This window comes from Cenococcum geophilum, assembly GCF_001692895.1.
Source record: "Cenococcum geophilum 1.58 unplaced genomic scaffold K441scaffold_51, whole genome shotgun sequence".
Classification (NCBI taxonomy): domain Eukaryota; kingdom Fungi; phylum Ascomycota; class Dothideomycetes; order Gloniales; family Gloniaceae; genus Cenococcum; species Cenococcum geophilum.
The window spans coordinates 43,014-51,439 of record NW_027137609.1 but is presented as its reverse complement, the minus strand read 5'-3'; positions in this window follow the sequence as shown (position 1 = coordinate 51,439).

The following is an 8,426-nucleotide window of genomic DNA, read 5'->3' as shown; positions in this document are numbered from 1 at the left end:
CGTCGCTCACGAGGATAACTATATGGAATGGTTAGATGTAGAAATTAGACTATTTATTAGTACTAAAGGACCTTTTAATTCATATGTTATTAACCGCCGTCTTAAATTACGTCCATTAACTCTAATGTCGTCTGCTACTACCCCTAGGACACCTTAACTACCTGTTGTATCTATACCCTAGCAAGCTCCGCCCACGTAAGCCCCGTCTACGTAAGCCCCGTCTACGCAAGCTCCGCCTATATAAGCCTCGTCCGCGCAAGCTCCGTCTAAGTAAGCTGCTCCATCCGCATAAGCTCCGCCTGCATAAGCTCCGTCCGCGCAAGCTCCGTCTACATAAGCTCCGCCTACACAAGCTCTGTCTAAATAAGCTTTGTCCGCGCAATCTCCGTCTACGCAAGCTCCGCCTATGTAAGCCCTATCTACACAAGCCCCATCTGCGCAAGCTCCGCCTGTGTAAGCTCTGCTAGCTTTACCCTCTCCCTTAACTAAAGCTAAGGATCTACAGCAGCCAAGCTTGTACGAACCTCTGCAACCTACCCAGCGACAGTATAATTTAGCCCTAGCTGTCTCAAATAACCTTCCTCCTACGGCCGAGCTCCCCCTACCTATAAACGTCATAGCTGTCTTAAATAACCTTCCTCCTATAACCAAGCTCCCCTTGCCTATAAACGTTACAGCTACTTCTATAAATATTACGGCTCCCTCTACGAACATCACGGTTCCCTCTATAAATATTATAGCTCCCTTTATAAATACCCCTATAACACCTTAAACACCTATTATATTTATATCCCAACAGCCTACCCAGCAGCAGTAGTACGACCCTTAGCAACCTAGCTAATAGCAGTATACCCTATTGTAATTTACCTGACAATAGCAACTAGACCTAGGAGGAGGAGGAATAATAATATACAATGCTTGGTTATTAGCCCTTCCACCTATTTTCCCCTATAGATACCCCGGTAACACCTTATACGCGTCTACCTATTTCTACCGCAATATTTACAATATCCGCAATATCCGCAATATCCGTAACGATATCCGCAACGTCTGTAATATCCGTAATATTCGCAATACCCAAGACATCCGCGATTACTACCCTAAGCACCTGTTAACCTATATACTTCTCCTTTATACTTTCTTACCTTCTTTCCTTTTTATAAATGTTGCCAGTGTCTATACAAGCGAGCAGAATTTAGAGGAGTAATTACGTAAGGCAACTACGTGAGCTAAGCGAGCTCAGGAACCCCTTAAATTCCACCTGTCTATGTACGATTAGAAGAAGAGAACACGAATGAATTAAAGAACCAGTTACCTTATATTGCAATTGCAGTACCCCCCCGGGTGATACCAACAGATACTTATCCTTTCTAGTAATGCTATTTAACTATCTATAGTTAATATACAGCCTTAGTTTGCTATTTTTCTTTAGTATAAATAGTACTGGATAACCTGCTAATAACTGCGATAGTTAAATATATCCCTTTTATAAGTTTTCTTAGACAAACTCTTTTAATGCTCTACCTTCTTCTTTAGTAAGCTTATAGATTAGAAAAAACTTTGGACTTATTTCTAGTTCTAATTTTATTTTATAGTCCTATGCTATATAATCTAATAGCTTTTTACTTTCCGGTGACCATAGTTTCTTACTATACTTATGGTATCTCTTTAGTACGTGACTTAAGCCTTACTTAGTTTCTTTATATATTGCTTTGACTTAGTACTATACTAACTTAGCTTATTATTGTATTTTGTGGCGTTAAGTATCTCTAATATTGACCTAACCTATAATCTAATCGATCTTTAGATTATATTCCTATAACTAAGGCATTTTTAGTACTGCCTTATCCCGTCCTAATAGTAGGATATTAAAAGATATCTTAATTTGCCTTCCTTTAATGGTTAACTAAATAGGTCCTATTTTAAGATTAATAATCCCTCCTCCGTAGGCTATTGGATCTCCTAAAATTATAACTAATAGGTAAGGTTGCTTCTTTTATCTATAAGGTAGCCCTATTTTCTTAACTATTGCTAGTAAGATATGGTTCCGCGTTACTCTACTATCTATTAGCGCTTTAAACTATTAATCTTACTAATTAACTCGTAAATTTAGATGTTGTCCTTAAATTCCTTTAAGGGTCCAAGGCTCTACTATTGGCTCCCTTTAGTCCTATAGGCCTTTACTTTTCCTAACTATTAGCTGCTTAATCCTATTATACTTAGCTTACTCTTTAGCCAATGCCTAGTTTACTTTTTATCTTTAATATACTATAGATATATATTTTCTAAGCATTCCCACCACTATTATCCGTCTAAGCATTTTTCCGTAAGGAATCTTCCTGGTTAAAGTATTAAATCCCCTTCCTCTTAGACTTCTGCTGGATGCCATCTATATATATATTTAGCATTCCTATATTATTGCTTGTCCGTTATCTAATATATCCTTATAGGGTATTTCTAATTCTTTTCTTTTAGATTCTTATATATCTTGTATATATCGTCTACGTACACAATCCATAATAACGTATAGTATACTAGGTGCTTTAGGTTAACTCTTAATTTATCTTTATCTTTAAGTTTAAACCTTTATTATGCTAATTTAAACGTTATAACTTTATTCGCAGGTACTAAGATGCGTCTCTTGCTTCTCTAGTCCTCTAAACATTCCTTTAGATCCTTTAATATTATAATTAAGGCCCCTTTAATATAAGTTATAGCCTTTTCCATAATTGGGTAGTCCTAGATAACTTATTTATCTAACTATATATAGAAATCTTCCCACTTATTATTGTGTTGCTGTCTATACCACTTTTAGTATAGCTGCTAGAGTATATACGGCTTGTCCGTAAGGAAGTATCTTCTTATTACTACGTTATAACAGCCCTTTATATATCGTTCTTTAAACCTAATTAGGATTCTTAAATCCTCTTTATCTTCTAGTTCGGTAAGCTACTTAGCTCTTAGTATACCTACTCTCGGCCTATTAGTAATTCTTTATACTAGTGCTCTGTCCTTTATACGTCCTAATATACTAAATCTTTTGTCTAGTTCCTATTCTTACCATACAATAATTCTTTGTCTAAACTCTTTTATAGTTTCCTTTGGTTTGCGCCTTATACTCTAATCCTTAAAGTTTTCTTTCTTCTTAATCTTAGTATTAACTCTTTAGTCTTTAGTCTAAATACTATATTTTACTAGTAAGTCCTCTAAGTCTATATATCTGTCTCCTAGTCTAGTTGCTGTTTATATTATAGATCTTCTAATCTATAAAGAAGCTCCTTGTCTCTTGCTTATGGGTGTCCTAATTTATACTCCAAATTCTTGGTCCCTTAGATTCTTTAATCCTAAACTCGCTTCTAACTTAAGCTTAGCTCTAGCCTTAGTCTAACTAGGCTTGCTTAGTGTTCTTATCTTATCTTAAGAGTCTTAAATCTCACTTATCTTGTCTTAAAAATCTTATATCTATAGGAAACTTCGTCCTAAGCTTATTCGTATATTACTGAACTAAGCCGTTACTTTGCTCTATCGGTTATCGTCTATTATAGGTCCTTAAGCTTGCCTTATCTTGTCTTAAGAATCTTAGTCGTCTCTTATCTTATCTTAAGAATCTTAAGCCTTTAGCCTTTTACCTTTATCGAGTGCTAAAGTAGTTCGCTATCCTACTTCTCTTATATCTTATAAAGCGATAGACATTGTGTCTAGTAGGGTCTTAATCCCTACTAATGTTCCCTATTCTATAGTGGAATTATCCTCTACCTCTAGTATAACATCTTCGAGGTCTGCTCGTTTCTAGTAAACGGCCTATATTACCTTATTGTTACGGAATATTTCGCCTACGTTAAATTTATTGTCCTTAATATCCAATCTGCAAACTGGTTTATTAGTTCCTCTATATTCTATAGGTACTAGCTCCTATAGCTAATAGCTTACGCTATACTTAGCGTCCTTATAAATTCGGTATGCGTTATTATAATAAAATGTAAAACTTCTAATTAAATATTCTTTTGTTCCTTGTAGCGCATTATTATTCCTCTATACGTGTATGTCGTCTGTTATTAGTCTGGTTCCCTTTATTATATAATATCTCTAACTATCTTTATAATCCCTTGCGAAGTGACCCTATTTTCCGCAATTTATATAAACTCCCTCTCTAAACTATTACTTTTGTTATAGAGTCTGCCTAAACGTCTTCTGCTGCTAAGATCCTTGGTTTAGCCTCTACTCCTTAATCCTATAATTACTAGATCCTTAACTTCTAGGTTTCTATAGTTTCTTACTCTATCTCTTATAGGCTTCTTTAGTACCACTTAGGTCCATTGGCTCTGCGCTATACTATAGTTTTTAACTTAGCTTTGGTCGTTACGTACTCTGCGCCTTATATAACTATAGAACTCTATCCTAACCTCTCTTAGCCTATTCCCTTTAGTAGATCTAATTGTTAATCTTAATCGCTTAATCTATTAGTTCCCTTAGGGTGTCCGCATCTTCTATTAGAATAATTACGTCCTAGACTTTAGCCTTAAGTCCCTACTTATACTATGCCATAAGCGCCCTATTATTCCACTTAACTTATATTGCTAATGTCTAGAACTATATTGTGTATTTAATTGCTAAGGTTCGTTATATAATGTCTTGGAGTTTTCTTTCCGCTATAGTTACTGCCTTTAGGTCTCTAAACATTTGTATAAGTTATTCTACGAATCTATTCTAGCTTAAAAATATAAACTATACCTCTTAGTTCGTAGTTATTATTCCGTTTACCTAGATTTCCGTAAGGTAAGGCTTAAACTATTTAAGTGCTCTTCCTGTTAGAAATAATCCTGCGTATACTATTTAATCCATAGGTATTGCCAGCTTAGCTCCCTCTTACGTAACCTTAAAGTGCATTTACGTAAGGAATCCTTTAAGCTTTAATCTCTCTCCTAAGTATCTTTTAATTGATAGTAACTTAACCTTTACTGCGCCTATCCCGTTAATCCTATTTTCTAATATTACATTATTTTCTATTAACTAGTTAACTATCTCTTATAGCTGTCCAACTATTATAGGTTACTGTGAGTTAGTGTCTGCTATACTAGTGTCGTTACCTAACCTTAATATAGTTGCCGCCGTCGATGGCGTTATGGTGGCTGCTTTTAGTGGCATNTTNTNCAACTTCTTATATTAATACTATAACTAGGTAGTGATTGTGTAATGGAACCTTGTAGCAAGAACTACGGTGGGCTCGTTATTAGGCTAGGTGTGTAGGAAATGCAAGTATAAAAGTTAACAAGATAATAATAACTAGTGGAGTGGTTGCCTAATAGATTAACTTTAATTGTATTCTAAGAATTACTATAAGGAAGGAACTATCTAGGTAGGGACTAAGGGTCCTTAAATACACAACCGTACTCCTATGAAATCCTTCTTGTACGTAATATACGTGTACTCTATCTACTCTATTACGGATTATATAGATCCCATAGATTATATAGATTACCCCACGTGACCTTGGTTACCATTCCTTGTTATATAGCTCTATCGGCTCTATTCTAGACCGTGCCTAAATTAACTAACTAGCTTCTTCCGACTCCTCTCCTAGTAGTCATAACATTGTACTTAAAGCGTCCGTAATAAAGGGTATCCGCATCTTCTATTAGGATAATTACGTCTTAGATTTTTACTTTAAGTCCTTATTTATACTATACCATAAGCACCTTATTATTCTATTTAACCTATGTTACTAATATTTAAAATTATATCGTATACTTAATTACTAAAGTTCTCTATATTAGGTTTTAAAGCTTTCTTTCTACTATAGTAGTTGCCTCTAGGTCTTTAAATATTTATATTAGGTATTCCACAAACCCGTTCTAACTAGTAAATATATACTATACCTCCTAGTTAGTAGTTGCTATGCCGTTTTCCTATACCTCTATTAGGTAAGGCTTAAACCACTTAAGTCCCCTCCCTCTTAAGAACAATCCTATATAGGTAACTTAGTCTATAGGCATTGCTAACTTCGCTCCTTCTTATATAATCTTAAAGTGCATTTATATAAGGAATTCTTTAAGCTTTAACTTCTCTTCTAAGAATCGCTTAATGGATAATAGCTTAATCTTAGCTACTTCTATTCTATTAATCCTTTCTTTAAGTATCCTGTTATTGTCCGTTAATTAATTAACTATTTCTTATAGCTGTCCAACCGTAACTAGCTAAGAGTTAGTATTTATTATACTAGTGTCGTTACCTAATCTTAATATAGTTGCTACTATTAACGGCGTTACAACTACTGCTTTTAGTAGTATATTATTTAACTTTATTAATACTATAACTAGGTAGTAAATATATAATAAAGCCTTGTAGTAGGAACTACGGTAAACTTATTAATAGGCTAGGTGTATAGGTAAATAAGAAGTCAATAATATAATAATAACTAGTGGAGTAGTTGCTTAATAGATTAGCTTTAATTATATTCTAAAATTTACTACTAAAAAGAGAACTATCTAGGTAGGGACCATAGTCCTTTAAATACATAATACTGCACCTAAGAAATGTACTAAGTACGTTAGTACGTTAGTACGTTAGTACGTTAGTACGTTAGTACGTTAGTATATTCTACGTTCCTATATTCCTATATTTCTATATTTTAAACCTATAACGTAACTAACTACGTAACTCGGTTACCCCTTGTTTTATAGTGCGACTAGTTCTAGCACCTCTTATACTTCTACCACTAGCCTATTTATATCTCTCCTTAGTAGTACTACTACTGCTAATATAAGGTCCGTAACAATTTTCGCATTAAAGATAGTATAGAAAGCGTCCCTCTATTATACCTTATAGATAAAATCTATTAACCTTTTAAATAGTTCCTAGGTAAAAGCTATTTTATCCTATATTACTTTAAGTATCAGACTAAATAGTACTATAGATCTTATAACTCTTTAATGCATATATATTAAGAAGGCCGCTATAAGATTAAAGTTCTTTAGTTATTATAGGGCTCTAAGTTCTAATTGCTCTATAGCTTTGCTATTAGTTTAAGGAGATAGCTTAATAATTAGAGGTGGTTTATTACTAGGTTCTAAACTTATATTAGGGACGTTCTATTTAGGTATATTTAAACCCTTAACGGTAATAGACTAGGTACTAGCTAGAACGTTAGTAAAAGCTAATAAGGTTTATACCGCCTAAGACTTAGCATATAAAGCTGTAGGTACTTAAGTATTCTACACCTAGAGCTTATTCTATAATATAGGAGGTAGGATATCTATTATCTATTTTCCTTCTTTTATTTTAACGCCTTTGGTATAGTTTAGCCATGTTATAGAAATTGCAAATAGCGGGATTATAGGGCTTAATGTTCGGCGTATAATAAAAATTCTTAACCTATAGCGGCGGTAGTAGGAGCACTAGAGGGTAAGGATAATAAGGAATAGAGAAAAGTTGCTAAATTTAAACTGCTGGGTCTCCTCTCTCCTTTGCTATTTTTATTTTATTTTATAGTATCTATATATAAAAGCTTTGCGTAAGGCTTTATCTAAGAATCTATATAAATCTCTACGTACGGAGGCTCTATAGAAACTCTGCGTATAGAGGCTCTGCACGAAGCTTTGCGTATAGAGGCTCTACATAAAGCTCTACACGAATCTCTACACGAAGCTCTGTATACGGAGGCTCTGCACAGCTCTACGTATAACGGTTCTGCGTATAACGGCTCTACTACGAGGCTCTATATAAAAGCTTTATGCAGAGCTTCGTATAGAGCTTTACGTAGAGCTTTATGCGCGGCTCTTATTCCGCAAAGCTCTTATAAGCTTTATATCTATATAATATTACTTATCCTTAGGATATTTAGATAAAAGTGGTACCATTTTAAAGCGTTTTGTAAGTGCTATAAATCTATATTAATTAATTTTTTATTTATTTAATATTAGGGGTTGCATCGTAAGTGTAAGCATATTAAGGGGATTTTGCTAAGACTATCCGGAGACTATCCGGATAGTCTCCGGATACTATCAGCTAATAAGTCTATTATTTAAGAGGCCTGTCCGGCCTCTTAAAAAGTGGCCGAAATTGGCTTATATACCACCAACAAAAATATATACATTTTAAGCTCAATATTAAGTCATCCGGCCGTCTGCTCTACGTACATCGTGTAATCTTTTAGTATAATAATAATACATATACTAAATACTCTTTAAGTCTATTTCCTCGTAAAATATCCATTTAAACCGTATAAGGCCTACCTTCTCTATTAAACAGCGCTGCTTATAAAACTTTGCCTTTAATAGATAAGCTTTAGACTTAAGGATTAATAGATCCGGTAAAACACCCAGTAGTATAATTACTAAATAGCCATTTCGCTTCAGCCAATCTCTTATACCCTTACTTATATATAAAGAGTCTGCATCTTAACAGAGTGTTAAACCTTAAGAATAAAG